Source organism: Bos mutus, chromosome 4, assembly GCF_027580195.1.
Source record: "Bos mutus isolate GX-2022 chromosome 4, NWIPB_WYAK_1.1, whole genome shotgun sequence".
In the NCBI taxonomy this organism is placed as follows: domain Eukaryota; kingdom Metazoa; phylum Chordata; class Mammalia; order Artiodactyla; family Bovidae; genus Bos; species Bos mutus.
The window spans coordinates 45,525,626-45,553,500 of NC_091620.1; the positions used below are offsets into that span (position 1 = coordinate 45,525,626).

General features: G+C 39.1%; 1 pseudogene; it reads left to right on the forward strand.

Annotated features, from left to right (window-relative positions):
• The first annotated feature begins 17,434 nt into the window (after nt 1-17,434).
• On the forward strand, nt 17,435-17,553 carry LOC138987681 (5S ribosomal RNA; annotated as a pseudogene).
• The last annotated feature ends 10,322 nt before the right edge of the window (nt 17,554-27,875 follow it).

Genomic DNA, 27,875 nt, shown 5'->3' on the forward strand with positions numbered 1-27,875 from the left:
TTCCCAGCAAAGCCACAACGGAAGCCCATATAATAAATTACACATATATTACTCTATATAATATATATTTTAGTGTTTATATATATATAAATATATACACATAATATATATATTTCCCTGACTTCAGACTATTCTATTGGGCTACAGTGATCAAGACAGGATGGTGCTGGCACAAAAACAGAAGTATAGACCAATGGAACAAGATAGAAAGACCAGAGATAAACTCATGCACTTATGACGAAAGAGGCCAGAATGTACAGAAGGCAGCAAAGACAGCCTCTTCAATAAGTGGTGCTGGGAAAACTGGATAGCTATATGTCAAAGAATGAAATTATAACACTATCTAACACCATACACATAAATAAACTGCAAATGGATTAAAGATCTAAATGTATGGCAAGACACTATAAAAACTCTTAGAGGAAAACACAGGCAGGACACACTGTGATATAAATCATAGCATGATCTTCTTCTGACGAACCTCCTAAAATAATGAATATAAAAAAAAATAAATAAACAAATGGGACCTAATCAAACTTCAAGGCTTCTACACAGCAAAGGAAACCATAAACAAGATGAAAAGACAGGTCTCAGATTGGGAGAAGCAACTGACAAATAATCTCCAAAATATACAAGCAGCTCATACATCTCAATATATTAAGGAAAAAAAAAAAAAAAAAAAACAACCCAGTAAAAAAAAAAAAAAAAAAAGCTTAAGACCTAAATAGACATTTCTCCATAGAAGACATAAGAAGGCCAAGAAGCACATGAAATGATTCTCAACATCACTAATTAGACAAATGAAAATCAAAACTATATTTCACATGGTAAGAATGGCCATCAACAAAAAATGTACAAAAAATAAATGCTGAAGAGGGTGTGGAGAAAAGGGAATCTTCTTACACTGCTGACAGGAATGTAAATTGATACAAACACTATGGAAAATAGTATGGACTTTCCTGAAAAAACTTTAAATAGAATTACCATATAACCCAGCAATCCCACTGCTGAGCATATATCCAGAGAAAACCTAATTTTTGATACACGATTCTGGATGCTTGGGGCTGGTGCAGTGGGACGACCCAGAGGGATGGTACAGGGAGGGAGGTGAGAGGAGGGTTCAGGATGGGGAACACGTGTATACCTGTGGCAGATTCATGTTGATTTATGGCAAAACCAATACAATATTGTAAATTTAAAAAATTAAATTAAATTAAAAAAAAAGATACATGCACCTCAATGTTCATTGTAGCACTATTTACAATCACCAGGATATAGAAGCAAACTAAATGCCCATCAACAGAGGAATGGATAAAGAGATGTGGCACATATGCACAAGGGAATATTACTCAGCCATAAAAAGGCATGAAATTGGGTCATGTGTAAGATGGGGGTGGACCCAGAGACTGCCATACAGAGTGAAGTAAGTTGGAAAGAGAAAAACAAATACTGTGTATTAATGAATACATGTGGAATCTGAAAAAATTGGTATAGACAATTTTATTTACAAAGCAGAAGAGGAGAACAAACAAATGCAGAGAACAACTATATGGATAACAAGGGGGAAAGTGGCAGGTGGGATGAATTGGGAGACTGAGACTGACATATATACACTATTAGTAGAATAGATCACTAATGAGAACCTGTAGTATAGCACACAGACCTCTACTCAATGCTCTGGGTGACCTAAAAGGGCAGGAAATCCAAAAAAGATGTATACACACACACACACACATTTAACTGAATAACTTTGCTGTACTGCTCACAACATTGTAAAGCAACTATACTGTAATAAAAATTTTTTAAAAAAGGTTTTAAAGAAACATGTCCATTATTAAGAACTATGAAAGAAACCCTCTGCCAAGTAAACCATGACACGTTTTCTTAACACACACACAAAATTATATAAAGATATGTTTCCATGGAAATTTATCACATATTACTTCTGTGCATGTATAAAAATATAAGTGAATAAATGGCTGCTGCTGCTGCTGCTAAGTCGCATCAGTCATATCCGACTCTGTGCGACCCATAAATGGCTAACATTTTCCTAAAACGTTTTTCATGTTTAGAGTTTGGAATTTGGAAGCACTTTTCTATTTGAGTCATGAATATCCATATTTTTCTGCAAAATAGTAACCTTTGTTCCATCAAAGTGTTGGTGGCACAGGATTTCTTAAAACAATCTAACAAGCTCTAAAAGTCATTAGAGATAATTCCTGAGGAGACTTGTAACTGAATACAGTCAATTTACTTGCTTTCTGGGTTTAGGAATAAAGCACAAGCCCTTTGCTTGACCACCTCCCACCATCTCACAGCCATTTGCTTCCTAGGAAATAAAAGACTACAGTACTGTCTTTGAGATTCTCCTCTAAGCCACTGGCACCCAGTCCGCACCTTTTGATCTTGCATTGCATGCAGGCAGCAAGGACAATCATCCCATCACACTCTCAAGAGCCTCTGGATTTCAAGAGATAGAAATATGTGGAGGAAAAATGCACCCAGAACAAATAAAGCACATCATTCCTTTAAAAGGTCAAGCATGGCATTAGAATGAGGACATTTTAACCTTTGATGAGACATTCTGAAATCAGCGAGTGTGCAAAGGAATGATGGCAAATTTCCTTTAGTGAAGTGAAAGTGTTAGTCACTCAGTCATGTCTGACTCTTGCTGACCCCATGGTCTGTAGCCTGCAAGGCTCCTCTGTCCATAGAATTCTCCAGGCAAGAATACTGGAGTGGGTAGCCATCCCTTCTTCAGGGGATCTTCCTGACCCAGAGGTTAAACCTGGGTCTCCTGCAACGCAGGCGGATTTTTTACTGTCTGAGCCACAAGAGAAGATCTTCCTTCATTGAACTTAGCCTCAACTCTTCAATCCTCTGCCTAATGATAAAGAATTTCTCTCTCAGGGAGTCAACTTGAAGGCAAAACAAAAGATATTCTGTAAGAAATACTAAATGCTAAATGGCTACTTTATTTAAATATAAATAATGTTTCAACTAATCTATTTATCTCCAGGATTTGCCTTTAGCTTTGGGAGTGGAGGAAACTCTTTTGAAGCTGGAATATGTTTAGAGATAAGTTTTTCAGCTTACATAGAATGCAAGTTACACTGGCACAGTGTATCAAAATTAACATTTTGAATTGCTGAGGCCTTCTTGAAAATATTGGGTTAAATAAAAAGGATTTCACTTAAATTTTTTTTCAACATTTAGTAAATCTACTTTCTAGAAATAAAAAATTGCGCTTGGCTCTAGTCAACTTCTGTTTCCAAGAAGATGTGGTAAATATATATTTCCCCCAGTAAATATATCTGGCAATCCTGGACATTATATATACAACAGTCATGAGAAGGTGCTAACAAGTAGTGGAAACAAGCCAGATTAGCTAGGATGATTCCAACCTGAGGAACAATGTAGTGATGTGATCCCTGGACTTTCCTTTTGCCTCATACCCCACACTGCAAATGGTGACTGCAGCCATGAACTTAAAAGATGCCTGCTCCTTGGAAGAAAAGCTATGCCCAACCTAGACAGCATATTAAAAAGCAGAGACATCACTTTGCCAACAAAGGTCCTTTCCAGTAGTCATGCAAGAAAATCAAACCAGTCCATCCTAAAGGATATCAGTCCTGAATATTCATTTGAAGGACATATGCCGAAGCTGAAACTCCAAAACTTTGGCCACCTGATGCGAAGAACTGACTCATTAGAAATGACACTGATGCTGGGAAAGAGTGAAGGTGGGAGGAGAAGGGGACAACAGAGGACAAGATTGTTGGATAGCATCACTGTCTCAATGGACATGAGTTTGAGCAAGCTCTGAGAGATGGTGAAAGATAGAGAAACCTGGGATGCTATAGTCCATGGGGTTGCAAAGAGTCGAACATGTCTAGCGATGGAATAACAACAACAATCCCAGACTGGGAGCTGAAGAAGCCACAGTCTGGAAATGTTAACAGTGCACACTACAAAAGCACCAGAGAAGTCTGCTCCATGTAACCAAAGGAACAGTCTAGGGCAGTCAAGCCAAAGAAAACTTTAAGGCAATAGCCACTTTACTCTGACCAAACACTGCAGAAGAAACCTGTGGACTCCCACCTCTGCTCACCCCAGCAAAGACTAAGTAGTGAGCCTAGATCTCCACCTACATGGAGTGGCAAAATGTGCCTCTCAAGCCCCTGACTTGGTGTTAGGGAAAACTAAGTAGAGACGAAGATTTTCCTTCCTTCCATAAGATGAGGCTCCCCCACCATACAGTGTGTCAGTCATACAGGATCCTGAAAAGGTATGGCCATTTGCCCTTCCCGCTTTGTCATCACACGCTTTTAAGGGCAGCATTCGTCTCACATTGCCTCCCTCGCCTTCATCTCTAGTCCTGCAAGCTTTCAAGGCTTTGCCCTTTGGTTCCTCAGAAGCTGGTGCTATGCTTTGTCAGGTTTCAGACAACACTGATAGCAAGTATAAACAAAGCAGTCCTTTCTCTTTGCTCCCTGTAGTTACCCGAATTTTGTAAAGGTTTGTGACTATATAGCATCCAATGCCATTTTACTGTCATGAGGAAGCAAATATTGGTTACATTTCTTCAATGTCTGTAAAATCCTGAAATTTTGAGAATAACGAAAGAAAACTTGAGGATGAAAACCACATGCTAAGACAGGCTGAGATGAAAGCTTGAAGGAAACTGGATTTTGATGACTCCATGAGATCAACAGTGGATTGCTTACTTCTTATTTACAAGAAGAAGATAGATGATTAGTAATTTAAGTCATTGCTTTTCAGCTTGTCTGTTACTTGTAGAAAAATGTAATCCTATTTACTGTATTTGCCATTCTGTGTTTCAGATTCTTGCACAGGTGTGACTTTTTCACAGTGCTTTTCTCTTTTAGTTCTTAAGGCATTAAGTTAGATTTGAGAGTGCCATGCAGATGTTTAGATATTCAGGAGAACAGTAAGAATAAGCTCTCTAGTGTGACCACAGCTTTCCAAATACAGACTAATGTGGAGAATAGTTAAATCAGAAGTGAGATGAAGGTCCTGAATCTTGATTCCATTTCAGAAGAGTGCCCTGGTTGCACAGAAGCCTGGCATTTCAAAAGAAACAATTCTGTGGGAGCTTAGGCTCCATCTTGTGATGTCAGATTGACCAAGAATTTACCACCTGTCAATCAGAACCAAACCAGGGTGTTAGCAGAAGGTGTCATGTGGCTTCTCTCCCCTGACTTGCAGCCTTCCACTCAGAACAGCACTGGAGTGAGGGACCTAAGGGTTTCTCAAAGTTGAAATGGTAAGAATAAAGGGTTATTGTGGGTATGTCCATGGGACTAGAGAGCTGAGAAGTTTAAGAAACTAAAGTTAAAGGAAATCATAAATAATTTTAATGTGCACTAACAAACTTGAAATATTTTTTCCATTCTACAGATTACTACTATCATAAAGTAGCCCTCATTTATTAGGACATTTCTGTTCCTTAGGAAAACTCCTTAGAAAAGAGAGTAACAGTGACATACTGCTTCTTTTGCACTATTCCTTGGCAGAGGAATTGCTGGGATCCTCATTTGTTGGTTGGTACAAGGTACAATAACCTGTCACTCTTCAATGTCACAGGATTGTTTCCTTCATTAAATCCCCATAAAGTATTCATGGTAATTATGTGAAAAGACAGTTTCTTTCATGAAGCACTTATATAGCATATGTATCGTATGCATATGATACATATGCATATGTATCAGTTTAGTATACAATGAAATTATTATACATAGATTTCTACTTGTTTAGTGTCTGATTTGGCCAGCTTGACTGTTAATTTTATCAGGGCAGAAATTACACCTAATTTGTTCATCTTTCACTTCCCAAATCTTAGCACGTAGTAGGTTCAAGATTGAATAAATGAAGGTATGGGTTTTTAAGTAAAAATGAAAGTCAAGATTTATGGCACACTATTAATTTCAAGAATAAATGTATAACTTTGGAATTATTGTGAAATGACTTGAAAAATTACTTGAGATCCTGACCTACCTGTTATTATAAAAGCTCATCGAATTCTTACTGCCATAAGAAATGGAATGTTCCTGCCTAGTGACCACTGTAATCTTTGAATATGCTTTTTAAAAATGTTCTAAATGGTTTAATAATGCTTTCTATTCTTGTATGTAGTTTCAAGAAACTTATTAAGTCACCTGGATTTAGCCAAGAAAAGAATGTCATTACAATTGCCAAATATATCTCAGCTGGAATATTTTACAGCAAAGCTACCAACACAAAAGACACCTAAAGAGCTAGAAGTGACAGTATGGCAGAAAACACTGGTTGACTAATTTTTTCCCCCAAATCACCTGAAACCATGGACGTAGTCTTCAAAGCCATCCACAACTTTTTAGTAAAACCATATAAGTCTTATTTGAAAACCCATGGTATTTCTGACAAGTTCCAAAGAAAAATTTATTCAAACTAGATTTTTTGTTAAAGGAAAGAAATGCAACTCTACAGTCTAGATATGCTGCTGCTGCTAAGTCACTTCAGTTGTGTCTGACTCTGTGTGACCCCATAGACAGCAGCTCACCAGGATCCCCAGTCCCTGGGATTCTCCAGGCAAGAACACTGGAGTGGGTTGCCGTTTCCTTCTCCGATGCATGAAGGTGAAAAGTGAAAGTGAAGTTGCTCAGACGCGTCCGACTCTTGGCGACCCCATGACTGCAGCCTACCAGGCTCCTCCGTCCATGGGATTCTCCAGGCAAGAGTACTGGAGTGGGGTACCATTGCCTTCTCCACAGTCTACATATAGCAGTGAAAGTGAAGTCACTCAGTCATGTCTGATGATTCTTTCTGACCCCGTGTACTGTAGCCCACCAGGCTCCTCTATCCATGAGGATTCTCCAGGCAAGAATACTGGAATGGGTTGCCATTTCCTTCTCCAGGGGAATCTTCCCGACCCAAGGATCGAACCCAGGTCTCCTGCATTGCAGGCAGACGCTTTAACCTCTGAGCCACCAGGGAAGGCCTACATATAGCAGTAGAGAAACATTAACCAGTAGAGAACTGCTCCTTCGTTAGGGAGAAATTACATTGATGATATTATTCAAAGTTAGTTAACAGAAAATCATGCTTCCCACTGAGACTTATAGCTTATGTATGGGTCTTCATCAGAGAAGGCAATGGCACCCCACTCCAGTACTCTTGCCTGGAAAATCCCATGGACAGAGGAGCCTGGTAGGCTGCAGTCCATGGGGTCGCTAGGAGTCGGACATGACTGAACGACTTCACTTTCACTTTTCACTGTCATGCATTGGAGAAGGAAATGGCAACCCACTCCAGTGTTCTTGCCTGGAGAATCCCAGGGATGGGTAGCCTGGTGGGCTGCCGTCTCTGGGGTCACACAGAATTGGACACGACTGAAGCGACTTAGTAGCAGTAGCAGCATGGATCTTCATTTGGATATTTTAAGGGTAGACCTCCACTCTTAAAATATCCATATTAGAAAATGAGTATATATCCACATTAGAAAATAATTTTGAAAAACAATGAGTATATATCCATATTAGAAAATAATTTTGAAAAAAAAATGAGGCTTCTTTTAAATGGGATACTAAGTAATTTACCAAACTCCGTATCTGACCACTGCATAATTTCTGTTACTTAAAAATGTTATTCAAGTACTATAATCATCAGTTGACAATGCTTTTGAAAGTTAATAAAAATCAGCCTTGCTTTTTTTGGTATTGCTTTAATTGCAGTGGACATTAAACTCTCATATACTGCCTATAAAGTATTGTAAATATGAAAAACTGTGAAAAAACTTTTTCATGAGGCACTCTTCATATGCATATGTATCTGTTTAGTAACTCGATTTGCTCTGGATGCTGAATGGCTTAGAAATGTATAACTTACAGCTCTATTGCCATATGAAAACCCAGTTTTAAAACTTCAGTTACAGGGTTTCCCAGAGGTTTCTGTCAAAATTCTAACATACTGCTTTGGGAAGATATTCAATTAGAATTCAGCAAATTATGGCCACAGGCCAAATCTGGCCCATTGCCTTTTTGTACCTACAGTTTTAATGGTAGACAGCCTCACCTATTCATTTACATTGTGCCTAGAGCTGTTTTTGTGTCACAGTGACAGAGCTGAGTAGGTGCAACAGAGTCTGAAGGGCCTAAAATTGAAAAATATTTACTATCTATCTGGCCCCTTACTGAGAGAAAGTTGCTGATTCTGTATTAAACCATTAGTAACAAATAATTTCAACTATGCTTATGAGATTCAATATATACTATTTTGCAGAGAAGCAAGCAAAAGAGAACCTAGTAGGACAATATCGACATCCATGGCCGTAGGTACTAACATCCTGGAAAGGCATATGACTTACAGCCAAGTTATAGGCTACCCCAGAGTAAAACAAGGAAGTAGAGGTGAATTCAATGGGAGTAACCAAAAAAAAAAAAAACAAAAACAAAAACTGGGGAGGAGGGGAATTCCCTGATAACTCAGTTGGTAAAGAATTCGCTTGCAATGCAGGACACCCCGTTAGATCCCTGGGTTGGGAGAAAGGATAGGCTACCCAATCCAGTATGCTTGGATTTCCTTTGTGGCTCTGCTGATAAAGAATCAATCTGCAATGCCGGAGACCTGGGTTCCATCCTTGGGTTGGGAAAATCCCCTGGAGAAAGGAAAGGCTATCTGCTCCTGTGTTCTGGCCTGGAAAATTTCAAAGACTACATAGTCCATGGGGTCACAAAGAGTCGGACATGACTAAGCGACTTTCACTTTTCACACACAAAAAATTAACTTTAGCTATTTAATCATTTTGCCAATCAGTGCCTTGCTAAACAAAGGAGCAAAGTTAAAAAGTGGGGGAGTAGGAGGTATGGACTACTGGCTGTAAGATAGGCTCAAATGTATATTATACAAAACAGGGAATATAGCCAATATTTTGCAATAACTGTAAATGGAAAGTATACTTTAAAATTACATAAAAACTTTAAAAATTAAATACAGGTTCTTTAGTAAGTTTCTGAGTCACTGTTAATTACTATGGTTATTTAATGGTACCCTAATTACACGCATTCTTCTTCCACATCAAGAGAAACAACAACAAAATATCAAAAAGAATACAACTTTTCGTTCTCTGTTGAATAAAATAAGACAAAAAAATGAACTTAAAGAGAAATTTAACTACCGTTGTTTTACACTTAGGCCATCACACATTTTAGTAGCTTATCCATATTCATAGAAATTTTAAGTTCAAGAATAGTTTCAGTTTTATAGCATCTTAATAAGCAATTCCAAGCATTTTAGAGAGTTTTATCATAAAATTTAATAATACATAAGAATAGCATTTTCTGCTGTCATCAACATATGAAAACACAGAAAAGCAAGTTCAGATAGGTGGTCTCATTGCAAATCCCCAAACTGAAATACAATTATCAGCTGCTGCTGGTGCTGCTGCTGCTGCTAAGTCACTTCAGTCTTGTCCGACTCTGTGTGACCCCATAGACAGCAGCCCACCAAGCTCCCCTGTCCCTGGGATTCTCCAGGCAAGAACAGTGGAGTGGGTTGCCATTTCCTTCTCCAATGTATGAAAGTGAAAAGTGAAAGAGAAGTCGCTCAGGTTGTCTACTTGAAAATTACGAAGTTATGTCCGACTCCTAGCGACCCTATGGACTGCAGCCTACCAGGCTCCTCCGTCCATGGGATTTTCCAGGCAAGAGTACTGGAGTGGGGTGCCATTGCTTTCTCTGAATTATCAGCTAGGATTTACATTTTCCTTTTTGGGAAAATGTGAACATATGTTTGTAATAAAGAGATTTTTTTAAAAAAATCAAAGTATGTGGAAAGAAAAAATTTTAATTTCCTGTTAAATTGCTGGAAAAAAGGGTAGAAAAGTAAAAAAAAAAAAAAATCACAAACTATGCATGAGTTTAAAGTGTTTCAGGTTATTGGCAAAAATTTTTGGAATTGAGCCCAGCATCACAGCACAGGTATGCCACTAGGGCAGCTGTAGCTGCATGTCCTGTGCCAGCAGAGGGATGAAATGGCCAGAGCAGAAAGTCAACAAAAAGTCACACAACATCAGCTTTCAACCAAGATGGACGAGCAGTATGAAACAGTTTACCTTCCTGCCTTGAAATACTAAAAACCAGTTAAATAGTTGAAACGATCATTTTAAGATATTAGGCAATAGGCAGCACAGAACAGTTCTTTCAGAGAGAAGGCAAAAAAATGAGATTAGTCCTATGACTAGCCTGGCTTACTGAGTTCAGTGGGTTTTCTTAACATAAAGCTGGGATCCTCAAAGATCTTTACTGTGTGACTGGGAAAGCTAGGACATAGCTATCAATTTGAGCTTTAATTGATACTGCAAAACACTTTTACAAAGGGGTTATACAAATGTACACTCCCAGCAGCAGTATATGAGAGTATTTTTTATTTTTTCACTTGAACAGTTTTTGGTAAATATCAGTTTCTTATTGAGATTTTTATTTGCATTTCCTTAAGAATCTTTTCAAAGGTTTATTAGCTTTTTGATGAAGTCTCCATACATCTTTTGTGTATACATATATATATTTTTTCTTTTGGTTTGAACTTTTTGTTATTCTAACTGATTTGCAGGAAGTTCTGAGTACTATCAGATCAGATCAGTCGCTCAGTTGTGTCCGACTCTTTGCGACCCCATGAATTGCAGCACGCCAGGCCTCCCTGTCCATCACCAACTCCCGAAATTCACTCAGACTCATGTCCATCGAGTCAGTGATGCCATCCAGCCATCTCATCCTCTGTCGTCCCCTTCTCCTCTTGCCCCCAATCCCTCCCAGCATCAGAGTCTTTTCCAGTGAGTCAACTCTTCGCATGAGGTGGCCAAAGTACTGGAGTTTCAGCTTTAGCATCATTCCTTCCAAAGAAATCCGAGGGCTGATCTCCTTCAGAATGGACTGGTTGGATCTCCTTGCAGGCCAAGGGACTCTCAAGAGTCTTCTCCAACACCACAGTTCAAAAGCATCAATTCTTCAGTGCTCAGCCTTCTTCACAGTCCAACTCTCACATCCATACATGACCACAGGAAAAACCATAGCCTTGACTAGACGAACCTTTGTTGGCAAAGTAATGTCTCTGCTTTTGAATATGCTATCTAGGTTGGTCATAACTTTGCTTCCAAGGAGCAAGCGTCTTTTAATTTCATGGCTGCAGTCACCATTTGCGGTGATTTTGGAGCCCAGAAAAATAAAGTCTGACACTGTTTCCACTGTTTCCCCATCTATTTCCCATGAAGTGGTGGGACCGGATACCATGATCTTCGTTTTCTGAATGTTGAGCTTTAAGCCAACTTTTTCACTCTCCTCTTTCACTTTCATCAAAAGGCTTTTGAGTTCCTCTTCACTTTCTGCCATCAGGGTGGTGTCATCTGCATATCTGAGGTTATTGATATTTCTCCTGGCAATCTTGATTCCAGCTTGTGTTTCTTCCAGTCCAGTGTTTCTCATGATGTACACTGCATATAAGTTAAATAAACAGGGTGACAATATACAGCTTTGACGAACTGCTTTTCCTATTTGGAACCAGTCTGTTTTTCCATGTCCAGTTCTAACTGTTGCTTCCTGACCTGCATACAAATTTCTCAAGAGGCAGATCAGGTGATCTGGTATTCCCATCTCTTTCAGAATATTCCATAGTTTATTGTGATCCACACAGTCAAAGGCTTTGGCATAGTCAATAGATGTTTTTCTGGAACTCTCTTGCTTTTTCTATGATCCAGCAGATGCTGGCAATTTGATCTCTGGTTCCTCTGCCTTTTCTAAAACCAGCTTGAACATCAGGAAGTTCACGGTTCACATGTTGCTGAAGCCTGGCTTGGAGAATTTTGAGCATTACTTTACTAGCATGTGAGATGAGTGCAATTGTGCGGTAGTTTGTGCATTCTTTGGCATTGCCTTTCTTTGGGATTGGAATGAAAACTGACCTTTTCCAGTCCTGTGACCACTGATGAGTTTTCCAAATTTGCTGGCATATTGAGTGCAGCACTTTCACAGCATCATCTTTCAGGATTTGAAATAGCTCAACTGGAATTCCATCACCTCCACTAGCTTTGTTTGTAGTGATGCTTTTTAGGGCCCATTTGACTTCACATTCCAGGATGTCTGGCTCTAGGTCAGTGATCACACCATCGTGATTATCTGGGTCATGAAGATCTTTTTTGTACAGTTCTTCTGTGTATTCTTGCCATCTCTTCTTAATATCTTCTGCTTCTGTTAGGTCCATACCATTTCTGTCCTTTATCGAGCTCATCTTTGTGTGAAATGTTCCTTTGGTATCTCTGATTTTCTTGAAGAGATCCCTAGTCTTTCCCATTCTGTTGTTTTCCTCTATTTCTTTGCATTGATCGCTGAAGAAGGCTTTCTTATCTCTTCTTGCGATTCTTTGGAACTCTGCATTCAGATGTTTATATCTTTCCTTTTCTCCTTTGCTTTTCACTTCTCTTCTTTTCACAGCTATTTGTAAGGCCTCCCCAGACAGCCATTTTGCTTTTTTGCATTTCTTTTCCATGAGGATGGTCTTGATCCCTGTCTCCTGTACGATGTCACGAACCTCATTCCATAGTTCATCAGGCACTCTATCTATCAGATCTAGGCCCTTTAATCTATTTCTCACTTCCACTGTATAATCATAAGGGATTTGATTTAGGTCATACCTGAATGGTCTAGTGGTTTTCCCTACTTTCTTCAATTTAAGTCTGAATTTGACAATAAGGAGTTCATGGTCTGAGCCACAGTCAGCTCCTGGTCTTGTTTTTGCTGACTGTATAGAGCTTCTCCATCTTTGGCTGCAAAGAATATAATCAGTCTGATTTCGGTGTTGACCATCTGGTGATGTCCATGTATAGAGTCTTCTCTTGCGTTGTTGGAAGAGGGTGTTTGTTATGACCAGTGCATTTTCTTGGCAAAACTCTATTAGTCTTTGCCCTGCTTCATTCTGTATTCCAAGGCCAAATTTGCCTGTTACTCCAGGTGTTTCTTGACTTCCTACTTTTGCATTCCAGTCCCCTATAATGAGAAGGACATCTTTTTTGGGTGTTAGTTCTAAAAGGTCTTGTAGGTCTTCATAGAACCATTCAACTTCAGCTTCTTCAGCATTACTGGTTGGGGCATAGACTTGGATTACTGTGATATTGAATGATTTGCCTTGGAAACGAACAGAGATCATTCTGTCATTTTCGAGATTGCATCCAAGTACTGCATTTTGGACTCTTTTGTTGACCATGATGGCCACTCCATTTCTTCTGAGGGATTCTTGCCCACAGTAGTAGATATAATGGTCACCTGAGTTAAATTCACCCATTCCAGTCCATTTCAGTTTGCTGATTCCTAGAATGTTGACATTCACTCTTGCCATCTCGTTTGACCACTTCCAATTTGCCTTGATTCATGGACCCTTCATTCCAGGTTCCTATGCAATATTGCTCTTTACAGCATTGGACCTTGCTTCTATCACCAGTCACATCCATAGCTAGGTATTGTTTTTGCTTTGGCTCCATCCCTTCATTCTTTCTGGAGTTATTTCTCCACCGATCTCCAGTAGCATATTGGGCACCTACTGACCTGGGGAGTTTCTCTTTCAGTATCCTATCATTTTGCCTTTTCATCCTGTTCATGGGGTTCTCAAGGCAAGAATACTGAAGTGGTTTGCCGTTCCCTTCTCCAGTGGACCACATTCTGTCAAATCTCTCCACCATGACCCGCCCGCACGGGCATGGCTTAGTTTCATTGAGTTAGACAAGGCTGTGGTCCTAGTGTGATTAGATTGACTAGTTTTCTGTGAGTATGGTTTCAGTGTGTTTGCCCTCTGATGCCCTCTTGCAACACCTACTGTCTTATTTGTGTTTGTCTTACCTTGGACGTGGGGTATCTCTTCACGGCTGCTCCAGCAAAGCGCAGCCATTGCTCCTTACCTTGGACAAGGGGTATCTCCTTATGGCCACCCTTCCTGACCTTCAATGTGGGATAGCTCCTCTAGGACCTCCTGCGCCCACACAGCCACGGCTTCTTGGACGTGGGTTGGTCCTCCCGGCCACTGCCCCTGACCTCAGGGCATGGGTTGCTCCTCCGGGATAGACTTAAGCTATTTGCTGTTTTTACTCAAAATACCTTTTTCTATTTCCCGGTTTGCCTTTTCATTAATTTTACTGGTGTCTTTTGAGCAACAGAAGTTTGTAATTCTATTAACAACTAATTTGACAAGAATGTTTTACCTAATATTTTTTAGGCTCTGTTCAAGAAATTTTTAACTTTCACATGGTAAAAGATTTTAAAATAATCTCAGAAAGTAATAGCTAGACAGAATTTAATATAGTAGATTGCAACAACAATTAACAAGTTGATCTGATAGACTTTAAAGAAACCCTGTGCCAAATGATGAGATTTATATGTTTTATAAGCACACATTCTTTAAGCCTCTTTCATAATAGCTTCATAAAAACAGCTACTGCCAACTGATACATGCCAATATTGTTTGGGTTTTCAACTACTTCTCCTAGTGCTACACAATCATTAGATGCATGATTGGACATCCAAGTTATAACAGGTGGTAGTTTTATTAAGTATTTTGTTAATGTATAACATGGATTACCACCTTTTTTCACTGCCAGGCTTCTAACATCATCTATCCACAAATCAGGATTGGTTTATAATCCCGCAGTAACAAAAAGAATCAAATCTCAGTGGGTTAACACAACAAAAATGCATTTCATGCTGGTGCCACATAGCAGTGCAATTAAGCATTGAGTTACGGTGATTATTAGACACTTAGCAATACAATACATGCTTCATAACAACTAGAAAGAATTGGAAGTATTTTGTTAAATAGCACTACTGACTACTGCGTATAAAAGAAACATTATAAAAAGTTATCAATTAATAGATTATACAACATATCATAAGGAATTACACAGAACTGAGAATTACAAGAACTGAATTACACAGAACTGAGCAAAAGTCAGCTAAATTTAAAAGCTGGAAAAGAACAGTAGGAAACAAATATCCACATCCAAAAATATCTGGCTAAAAAACAATCATGCAGAATCTTGCAAATAACTCATGATCCCAAATAAGCTATAATAGAGATTGAAATATATTAAGAACTAAATTAATAATGAAAATACAATATGTCCATACTTGCTAAATATAGGTAAAGCTGTAGTTTCATCAAACCCTTTGATCTTAAATGCTTATATGAGAAAAGAATAAACACCACAGCAGGAGCATCAGTCCCTGCACACTTGGATGGATGCAAAACCAATTCAGTAGTGTGATACCAATTCTTCTTGCCACACCACAGCCTCTAACCGAGACATGTACACTATGGGAAAAAGTGAAACCAGCACAGAAATGCAGCCCCAAACCCTCACAATGCAGCCATGCTCCAAATCAAGGCAGAGACTTTCATCACAACTGGGAGAAAACCAATTTTCTCACGATTTTTACTTCATGCCCTTGGACTCACCTCTGTCCTTGATAAGGCCATTGAGCATAAAGGAAGCCTATGGTTCTAGACACCTGCTTCTAGATCTATCCTCTCCAACTTCAGCCCTACCTCCCACCAAGGCTGCAGCTGCCAGCACACCTCCAGGGAAGACACAGCCTGCACTTACTTCAGATCCAGCTTTCCCACCAAAGCCACTGGGCTTACTCAGATTGCATAGGGACACTTCCACACAAGTACATGCCTCCAAGACCAGGACAGATAATTGTTTCACATAATTCCACAGAGACAGAAAAAATTAAACTGAGAAGTCAGAGGAATGTATTTCATATAAAAGAATAAGGGAAAAACTTGGGGAAAAGCCCTAATGAAATAGAGATAAATAATTCAACTGATAGAAAGTTCAAAGTAATAGTAATAAGAATGCTAACTAAACACAGGAAAGAATAGACAAACCTACTGATAATTTTAACAAAAACTAGAATATATGAAAAAGAATACAGTAATTGTAATAAAAATACACTAGAGGGAATTGTCAGGTCAGTTTTTCTTGTCTCACCATAGCAAAGAACTGGCACAACAGACTAGTTACAGCTCCAGCAGGCAGGATTTATTAAGCAGACAGCATGCAATACACTCTCAAGATGTGAAAGCAGACTAAACCCTTAAGAGTGGTCTCAACCCATTTGACTTCCCTCTTTTATATTTTTGTCTCTTCCTTTTGGCCATTCCTGGGTCTTGATTGGCTATTCCCCATGCAAATTGGGGCTGTTACCCATCACCAATCAGGGGAGGGGATGCAAATAGGGTGTATGTTCAAGGCCAATCAGGGAAGGGGGTGTGTTTGGGTGTGTTTTCACATCAGAGGCTCTCATTCAGAGCTGCGGTTTTTCACAGGCTTTCTTTCTTTGTTCCCTTTGTGGGCTTTTTCTAGTTGCCACTTCCTCTAAGTGCCACTTTGAACTCCTTTTTCTTCTCTATCTAGTGAAATGAATAGCAGATTAGGTGATATAGAAGAATGCATGAGTAATCTGGAAGATAGAATCCCTGAAATCAAATCACTCAATCAGAATATCAAAAAGAAGCACGTTTTTAAAAATAAAAATAGTTTAAGGTACCTTTGAGACAACATCAAGGGTACTAACATTCGCATTATAAGTGTCCCAGAAAGAGAAGAAACATTAAAAGGGTTAGAGAATATATCTGATGGAATCATGGCTGAAAGCTTACCCCAACCTGAAGAAGGAAACAGATTGCCAGAAAAATGAAGCACAATGAGTCCAAAACAAGATTAACCCAGAGACAAAACCAAGACGTATCATAAATAAATGGCAAACATCAAAGCACAGAGGATTCTAAAGGCAACAAGAGAAAAACAGAGACAAGCACAAGGGAACCACTAAATGACTGACAGCTGATTTTTCTGCAGAAACTTTGCAGGCTGGCAGAGTGACATGATATGTTTAAAATCCTGACAGGGAAAAACCTACAATTTAAATATTCTACCCAGCAAGGTTATTATTCAGATTTGTTATTATCCAGATTTAGAGAAATAAAGAGCTCCTAAGATAGACAAAAAGTGAAAGAATTCATCAATATTAATTCTAAGCTAATCTTATAAGAAGTGTTAAAAACTCTCCTTAAGTGAAAAAGAAAAGGCTACAACAAGAAAAAAAAAAAATTCAAAGGGAAAAATCCCACTAGCACTATGTTTTATTAAAATGATGTAAAAACTTTGGAAAATACTTAACATATAATCTTATTAAACTAAAAAAATATATTATTGTAATTATATGAAACTAAATCCATGCAGAAAAAAATGAAACAACTGTCGTTTAATCATGAAACAATACACAGAAATAATTTGAACACTTCAGGGAAACCATTCAATATCACAGTAATCCAAGTCTATGACCCAACCAATTATGCTGAAGAAGCTGAAGTTGAACGGTTCTATGAAGACCTAGTCTCTGGCCATATCACCCTTAACACGCCCGATCTCCTCTGATCTCGGAAGCTAAGCAGGGTCGGGCTTGGTTAATACTTGGATGGGAGACTGCCTGGGAATACCAGCTGCTGTAGGCTTTATTTTAATTTTTCTTTTGGGCTTCCCTGGTGGCTCAGAGGTTAAAGCGTCTGCCTGCATTGCAGGAGACCTGGGTTCAATCCCTGGGTCGGGAAGATCCCCTGGGGAAGGAAATGGCAACCCACTCCAGTATTCTTGCCTGGAGAATCCCATGGATGGAGGAGCCTGGTGGGCTACAGTCCACAGGGTCGCAAAGAGTTGGACACGACTGAGTGACCGCCAAAAAAAAAAAAAGATGCCCTTTTCATTATAGGGGACTGGAAGGCAAAAGTAGGAAGTCAAGAGATACCTGGAGTAACAGGCAAATTTGCCTTGGAGTAGAGAATGAAGCAGGGCAAAGGCTAATAGATTTTGCCAAGAGAACACACTGCTCAAAGCAAACACCCTCTTCCACCAACACAAGAGAAGACTCTACATGTGTACATCACCAGATGGTCAATACCAAAATTAGACTGATTATATTCTTTGCAGCCAAAGGTGGAGAAGCTCTATACAGTCAGCAAAAACAAGACCTAGAGCTAACTGTGGCTCAGATCATGAAATCCATATTGCCAAATTCAGACTTAAATTGAGGAAAGTAGGGAAAACCACCAGACCATTCAGGTATGACCTAAATCAAATCCCTTACAATTATACAGTGGAAATGACAAATAGATTCAAGGGATTAGATCTGATAGACAGAGTGCCTGAAAATCTATGCATGGAGGTTCATGACATTGTACAGGAGACAGGGATCAAGACCATACCCAAGAAAAATAAATGCAAAAAGACAAAATAGTTGTCTGAGGAGGCCTTACAAATACAAGATCTTCATGACTCAGATAATCACAATGGTGTGATCACTCACCTAGAGCTAGATATCCTGAAATGTGAAGTCAAGTAGGCTTTAGGAAGCATAACTACGAACAAAGATAGTGGAGGTGATGGAATTCCCATTGAGCTATTTCTAATCCTGAAAGATGATGCTGTGAAAGTGCTGCACTCAATATACCAGCAAATTTGGAAAACTCAGCAGTGGCCACAGGACTGGAAAAGGTCAGGTTTCACTGCAATCCTAAAGAAAGGCAATGCCAAAGAATGCTCAAACTACCACACAATTGCACTCATCTCACACGCTAGCAAAATAATGCTCAAAATTCTTAAAGCCAGGCTTCAATAGTACCTAAGCCCTGAACTTCCAGATGCTTGAGCTGGATTTCGAAAAGGAAGAGGAACCAGAGATCAAATTGCCAACATCTTTGGGATCATCAAAAAAGCAAGAGAATTGCAGAGAAATATCTAGTTATGCTTTATTGACTATGCCAAGGCCTTTGACTGTGTGGATCACAACAAACTGTGAAAAATTCTTTAAGGGATGGGACTACCAGACCACCTGACCTGCCTCCTGAGAAATCTGCATGCAGGTCAAGAGGCAACAGTTAGAACTGGACATGGAAGAACAGACTCATTCCAAATTAGGAAAGGAGTACGTCAAGGCTGTATATTGTCACCCTGCTTATTTAACTTACATGCACTGTTTATCACGAGAAATGCTGGACTGGATGAAGCACAAGCTGGAATCAATATTGCTGCTAGAAATATCAATAACCTCAGATATGCAGATAACACCACCATTATGGCAGAAAGCAAAGAACTAAAGATTCTCCTGATAAAGGTGAAAGAGGAGAGTGAAAAAGCTGGCTTAAAACTCAACATTCAGAGAACTAGATCATGGCATCTAGTCCCATCACTTCATGGTAAATAGCTGGGGAAATAGGGAGAGACTTTATTTTGGGGGGCTCCAAAATCACTGCAGATGGTGACTTCAGCCATGAAATTAAAAGACGCTTGCTCCTTGGAAGAAACGTTTTGACCAACCTAGATAGCATATTAAAAAGCAGAGACAATAGTTTGCCAAGAAAGGTTCCTCTAGTCAAAGCTATGATTTTTCCAGTAGTCATGTATGGATGTGAGAGTTGGACTATAAAGAAAGCTGAGCACAGAAGAATTGATGCTTTTGAACTGTGGTGTTGGAGAAGACTCCTGAGAGTCCCTTGGACAGCAAGGAGATCCAAACGGTCCATCCTAAAGGAAATCAGTCCTGAATATTCATTGGAAGGACTGATGCTGAAGCTGAAACTCCAGTACTCTGGCCACCTGTTGTGAAGAACTGACTCATTTGAAAAAACCCTGATGCTGGGAAAGATTTAGGGCAGGAGGAGAAGGGGACGAGACAGAGATGAGATGATTGGATGGATCACTGATTCAATGGATATGAGTTTGAATAAACTCTGGGATTTGGTGATGGACAAGGAGGCCTGGTGTGCTGCAGTCCATGGGGTCACAAAGAGCTGGACACAATTAAGTGACTAAACTGAACTGAACTCAAGGCGGGGGGGATTAAAATGTAGACACACATTAAAATATCAATATTAAAATGTAATAATATGGAGTTGCTTCTGAGTAGTGAAGATCAAATTTTGGAAATAGACTTTGTTACATTGCATCTCTGAGTTTTAATTCTACCAGGAGAGCAACAAGGCTCTCAAAGCTGTTTTTTGGTGAGGGAGATTCTGACAAAACACTGAAATATATGCACGACCATGTGTAAAACAGCTAGATAGTGGGAAGTTGCTGTAAAACACAGGGAGCTCAGCCCAGTGCTCTGTGCTTATATAGAAGTGTAGGGTGTTGGGGGATCGGTGGGAGGGAGACTCCAAGGGGGAGGGGATACTACATCTGATTCACATTCTTGCACAGCAGAAACCAACACAATACTGTAAAGCAACTATCCTAGAATTAAAAGTTTTTAAAAAAGCAAAATGCTATTTTACAGATGCATACATACAATTATTCCTTGAAAATATTCTGAAGCTACAAGTAAAGGAAAATGAGTAGCATTTATCAGTTGCAGGACAATGATTGCCTAATGGTGACAAATGGAAATGTGGAAAACTTTGGGCTACAAAGCTGATCTGGTCCGCAGGGCCTAGAGCAGAGCCAAATCAGGTGACAGACTCTACCATACAACTTGCTGCAATACTCTCCAGCACATCTTGCTTTATACATTTTATGTAGAGCCCTCCTTTCTTCTTCACCCCTAAACACAAGTGCCAAGTATTATAACCTATACCTTCACAGAGGAAGAACAGGTTCTTTGGCTTTCTGCCCACACTTCAGTTAACTACCAAAAGTTGTCAGAACACTCTTTAGTACGATGGTTTCTACTGCTGTATTCAGAGTCCCTGAAATGGAAACAAATCTTTTCTCTTAAAAAAGAAATTAAGAAGATAAAAATTGAGTTTAAAGTGGATTTAAAATTGAGGCACTTTAGAGATGTTTTTGTTATTTCAACTCTGTGAAATACAAAAGTTGAAGAAACATCAATAAAATTTAAAGGAACTATGAAATTGATTTGACTTCATTCAATCCTAAGTGGCAGCTTTAAGTAAGCCTTCCTCTTTCTTATAAATTATCTTGAGCAGAGCTCTTTATGAAATAACTTGCCATTTGCTGAAATCCTGCCTTGGTATTTTACTCTGTTAGTATCTTCCATTAAGGTTGAGTCAATTACAGAGCACAGATGTTGTTTAAAATGTTTTGCTTTTTGCTGCCACAAAGTTCAAATGTCTGACAGAACTTTGTTTGGGTTGAGTGAGTTTTTGTCTTACACTGCTTCGAATTCTTGGAGAAGACTTTCGAAGCCCCTGATGCTTATCCTTACATCCCTCTTCAGGCTACAGCTGAGCAAGTAATAAATGAACTTCAGGGATTTTTCGCATGGTATAGCATTTCTCTATCTAGTGGCACAGTGCATAGTAACAGAGGAATTTCCCAGCACAAATTGTTCATTTTGCTTCAATTTGCAAAATTAAGAGAAACAGTAACTAAAGTCAATCTCTCAACTTACTACAGAGCTAACAATTTAATTTTTATTAATAGATTTTCATGCAGTTTACATTTAATTGCACAGGATTCTGTTGCTTTTGACATCTCTTTGGCTAGAGTCTTTTTGACCAGAATATTTTATAGTATTCTGATCATATTTTCACATGCTGATTTCATGTGTTCTAGTGTATATCGTATTTCTATTTCCTCTCTGGATACTAACTTCAACATTTTAGAATGATCAACCAGTTATAAATCCTATCGGAGAGGAGACAAAGAAAATAATGAAGCAAAGTATCAATACAATTTATACTCTTGATTAGAGATGAACATTTCTACTGAGACATAATCCCAAGTCGATTAACATTCCATTTCCATAAATGTGAACTAGAACAGTGAGAGTAGGGACACAAACTCCCGCACCTAGGGATTTCCCACAGTTGGTCTATTTTGTGTACATTGGTCTCATTTGTGTACAAACAGTGTTCCTGTCAGCAATGGCTAGTTAGATTGTTATTCAATTCAGCCTCATATGTGAGTATAAATTAATATGCCTGACAACTTCTAAAGGTAACATAGTGAAGCCCTTGACAAATATGATTTAAAAGTCTGTCTATGAATAAGATGTGATTTCAGGCCATTCTCCCTTCCCCTTGTTAATAGAGTACAGTGACAGCAGAGATTGTCCAGAAGAGCAAGAATAATCTATGTCACATAGACTCAACTTGAGAACACTGTATTTTCAAAGCAGATTTATTTTTCTGGTTCAGTTTAGTTGAGGTGAACAGTCAAATGTGTTGGTTTCCCCTTGGAGACTGAAACCTGAACTTTGTCGGATGCCAGGATAAATGAACCTTTTATTGCTATTTCTGTGGATCACTGTCCACAGCACTGATGGGCTGTATTTGTTCTCAAATGAGAGCTAACTGTACAGTAGGGCTGTCCTAAATATATTAAACAATAATAATTTCTTATTAATCCCATTGTTCTTAATATACTGAACACTTTCAAAATGATTTCAGTTGACTCAATAGATTGGTGAGACCTTAAACTTGACCATTAAAAAAAATTTGAGAAATTTTTATTATTCATTAATGACCATAAAAATCATCTTTCTGTATGAAATGACACACTTTTCCCCTAAGAGTCATCCAAGGAGGATTCTACTAATGATTATCAAAATGCATAGTGCATTTTAAAATTTCACGTACTCTGAGATTATTATAATTTCCACTCTGTTTGCCAGCATTTAATTGTTTTGTTATATAAATGGAGGAATAGCCTCATCAGGTACACATCAGTCAAATGTGTAAGAAAGTCATGATTTATTAGCTATTATCTTAGTCTTCAATAGGAAGAAACAGTTGCCTAGTACAGTAATTATGCCTCCCTTATTTCTCACAGATAAGTTCTGCTCCCTAAGCTATGCCATTCTGGATTCCCATCCTTCCCACTGAGAGTCGGCACCTAATTACATAGCAACACTTCTTACTGCCTTTGGACTGCAGCCACTAGCCATCACTTCTTTCTTCAAAGTTCAGATGTTTCACTTATTAAGGCATTCTTTACCATATCAATCAGATCAGATGAGATCAGTCGCTCAGTCATGTCCGACTCTTTGCGACCCCATGAACCGCAGCACGCCAGGCCTCCCTGTCCATCACCAACTCCCAGAGTTCACTCAAACTCACGTCCATCGAGTCATTGATGCCATCCAGCGATCTCATCCTCTGTCGTCCCCTTCTCCTCTTGCCCCCAATCCCTCCCAGCATCAGAGTCTTTTCCAATGAGTCAACTCTTCGCATGAGGTAGCCAAAGTACTGGAGTTTCAGCTTTAGCATCATTCCTTCCAAATAACACCCAGGACTGATTTCCTTTAGAATGGACTGGTTGGATCTCCTTGCAGTCCAAGGGACGCTCAAGAGTCTTCTCCAACACCACAGTTCAAAAGCATCAATTCTTCGGCGCTCAGCCTTCTTCATAGTCCAACTCCCACATCCATACATGACCACAGGAAAAACCATAGCCTTGACTAGACGAACCTTGGTTGGCAAAGTAATGTCTCTGCTTTTGAATATGCTATCTAGGTTGGTCATAACTTTCCTTCTTATTGCCAAATTCAGACTTAAATTGAAGAAAGTAGGGAAAACCACTAGACCATTCAGGTATGACCTAAATCAAATCCCTTATGATTATACAGTGGAAGTGAGAAATAGATTTAAGGGCCTAGATCTGATAGATAGAGTGCCTGATGAACTATGGAATGAGGTTCGTGACATTGCACAAGAGACAGGGATCAAGACCATTCCCATGGAAAAGAAATGCAAAAAAGCAAAATGGCCATCTGGGGAGGCCTTATAAATAGCTGTGCAAAGAAGAGAAGTGAAAAGCAAAGGAGAAAAGGAAAGATATAAACATCTGAATGCAGAGTTCCAAAGAATAGCAAGGAGAGATAACAAAGCCTTCTTCAGCGATAAATGCAAAGAAATAGAGGAAAACAACAGAATGGGAAAGACTAGGGATCTCTTCAAGAAAATCAGACATACCAAAGGAACATTTCATGCAAAGATGGGCTTGATAAAGGTCAGAAATGGTATGGACCTAACAGAAGCAGAAGATATTATGAAGAGATGGCAAGAATACACAGAAGAACTACAAAAAAGATTTTCATGACCCAGATAATCACAATCGTGTGATCACTGACCTAGAGCCAGACATCCTGGAATGTGAAGTCAAGTTGGCCTTAGAAAGCATCACTACGAACAAAGCTAGGGGAGGTGATGGAATTCCAGTGGAGCTCTTCCAAATCCTGAAAGGTGATGCTGTGAAAGTGCTGCACTCAATATGCCAGCAAACGTGGAAAACTCAGCAGTGGCCACAGGACTGGAAAAGGTCAGTTTTCATTCCAATCCCAAAGAAAGGCAATGCCAAAGCGTGCTCAAACTACCATATCAATAATAATTTTAAAATGTCTTCTGGGCTCATTTCATAGAAATAGAAAGATTTTTTTCCTAGGCATTACAGAATCAATTCATTCTAACTTTCCAACTCCTAAGGTTTCTGAGTCCTTCTTCATTAATCTGTCAAATAAAGGTACAATGTCTCAATCTCATTTACTGTCGACTGTTGTCATGCTCAGGCTTCAAGAAGCCATTCCATAAAATTATTAGGTAAATTTACAGCTATTTTTGCCAATATTTCATATCCTCAGTCATGGCTAAATACCCTCCTGAATAAATTCTCTTCTGCTTAGCTTTATCTTTTCATCTGCTGCTCTTTATGATCCATGACCACACATATGGGCTCAGTAGCTGGTGATTCATATTTTGAGGTGTCCTGGTTTACATTTATAGGATTGCTTTACAGTCCATTTAGAATGTGCTGAAACATGATTCTGGTTATTGGGCTGGAGGCAATAGGTGGTGATGGATTTCAGGAGAACAGTATTTTACTGGACACGTGCTTAGGTGAGGTCTTCTCACTATCTCCATGCAAAGGGGAAGCTATGGTAATTGGCAAGGGACTGTCTGTACTAGGCAGGATGGGTAAGAAGAATTTGAAGAGTCTCAGGTTTACCCACTTGCGTTTTCCCAATCTAATCAATTTTTCTATCATGATGCTAGCATTAACATCAAAAACCTTTAGAGGCTGCTAATTTAATATCCATGAAGATTTGATAACCTTATGATTGTATACCTAGACCTGAATTTGATCATAATCTGTGTCTATTTCATACTGGGATTTTTTTTTTTTTCCCATTTGGGATCTTTTTAAATTGTAGAGAATCTCTGGGGTTTAGAACATTTCTATGTGTAGCACTAGAGCCAGACATCTGGAATGTGAAGTTAAGTGGGCCTTAGAAAGCATCACTATGAACAAAGCTAGTGGAGGTGATGGAATTCCAGTTGAGCTATTTCAAATCCTGAAAATGATGCTATGAAAGTGCTGCACTCAATATGCCAGAAAATTTGGAAAACTCAGCAGTGGCCACAGGACTGGAAAAGGTCAGGTTTCATTCCAATCCAAAAGAAAGGCAATGCCAAAGAATGCTCAAACTACCACACAACTGCACTCATCTCACACACTAGTAAAGTAATGCTCAAAATTCTCCAAGCCAGGCTTCAGCAATACATGAACTGTGAACTTCCAGATGTTCAAGCTGGTTTTAGAAAAGGCAGAGGAAGCAGAGATCAAATTGCCAACATCCACTGGATCATGGGAAAAGCAAGAAAGTTCAGGGTATGGTTTTTCCAGTGGTCATGTATGGATGTGAGAGTTGGACTGTGAAAAAAGCCGAGTGCTGAAGAATTGATGCTTTTGAACTGTGGTATTGGAGAAGACTCTGGAGAGTCCCTTGGACTGCAAGGAGATCCACCCAGTCCATTCTAAAGGAAATCAGTCCTGGGTGTTCATTGGAAGGACTGATGCTAAAGCTGAAACTCCAGTACTTTGGCCACCTCAAGTGAAGAGTTGACTCATTGGAAAAGACCCTGATGCTGGGAGGGACTAGGGACAGGAGGAGAAGGGGACGACAGAGGATGAGATGGCTGGATGGCATCACCGACTCGATGGATGTGAGTTTGAATGAACTCTGGGAGTTGGTGATGGACAGGGAGGCCTGGTGTGCTGTGATTCATGGGGTCGCAAAGAGTCGGACATGACTGAGCGACTGAACTGTTAAAAAATCTCATCAAAGTTTGAGGAATTCTCCAGTGAAACTATCTAGGGTCTAGAGATTTTTTTCTGGGGGAATGAATGATAGCTATATGAATTAAATTTACTCAATCATATTAAGTGAGTTATAGTAATTTGTGTAGTTTAATGAAAGGCTTATTCAATCTAAGTTGTCAATTTTACATATATAGAACTTTTCATATCTTTAAAAAATTATTTATATTCGGCTGCGTGAGGTCTTCAGTGTTGCATGCAGGCTTTCTCTAGAAGTGATGAGCAGGAGCTACTCTTCACTGTGGTGCATGAGTTCTCATTGTGTTGGTTTCTTTGTTGAGGAGCTTAGGTTCTAAGTGCACAGGCTCCAGTAGTTGCAGCACTCGGGCTCAATAGCTGTGGCTCACAGGTTCTAGAGCACATGGGCTTAGCTGCTCTGGAGCAAGTGGACTTTTCTCAGATCAAGGATGGAACCCATATTCCTTGAATTGGCAGGTGGATACCTAAACACTGAACCACCAGGGAAGTCTTCATCTTTTTGATGAAATGGTAACCCACTCCAGTGTTCTTGCCTTGAGAATCCCAGGGACGGCGGAGCCTTGTGGGCTGCCGTCTATGGGGTCACACAGTGTTGAACACAACTGAAGTGACTTAGCAGTAGCAGTGATATCCTCTGTTTCAGTCATAATACTGGTACACTGTGTTTCTCCTTCTCTTTTTTGTTCAGTCTTTCTAGACATTTGTCCCTTTTATTGATTAAAAAACCCAGATCTTTGTTGTATTGGTTTTCTCTATTGTTTTTTGTTTTTAAATTAATTGACTTTTGTCCTTTATCATTTTTATCTTTCTGCTAGGTTTACTTTTATTTTGCTCTTCTTCTCTATGTCCATGATGTAGAAGTTTAGATTATTTTCTAATTTACAATTTTTGTATTTTGGACTGTAAGTTTCCTTGTCACTGATTGTGATGCAGCCCATAAATTTTGATATGTTATATTTTCCTGTATATGATGTATCTTTAATATTTTGTCTGGGATGTTATCTTTTAATTGGAGATTATTTAGTAGTGTTTTGTTTAAATAAACATGCTCATTAAATGAAATGTATTAAGCTGCAGATCCTGTGCTCTAGTAAAGACTATGACAATGGGACACTGAGTAATTTCACATAATATGATGATGATACTAGCTGGAATTAATCTGTTGCTAGATTATAATCCCATTAAAGTGTAATTTTGTAAACCACAGGTAAAGAAATATTTTTCCAGTGGCTAGATCTGTGAGCCAGATGCTTGAACATCCACTTCATACTGAAGATACATAACAGATATAGATAATGCATTAACTTCTGGATAAAAATTAATACCTTGTTTAGTTGGTCAGAAGTATGAGAAAAAATTACTGAAGTATTAAAGAAGGGAAAGTATGTGGATAAACCTATATAAATATGCAGAAAGACTTCAGATCTTTGTATCATGAGTAAATGACTACCAGAAAGCAGCCACCATAGAGTAAACTCTCAACAATCAGATGAACAGAAACTCTGGAAGCTACTCCCTGGCATTTTAGTGTGAATGGATCTGTGAACAGACTGATCATAGTGGCATACTTGGAAACTACGTATGAATCTAGCAGCATGAGCTCCCTACCTACTGTGATGTAGCCACTGCCATTGATGAACACCCAGACCTCTAGCAGCAGAGATTGATGTTGAACCCTTGATTTGGTACATCCTCCATAAAGCCATACTAATGGGTGGCAGGCTGATTACACTGGACCGTTTCCACC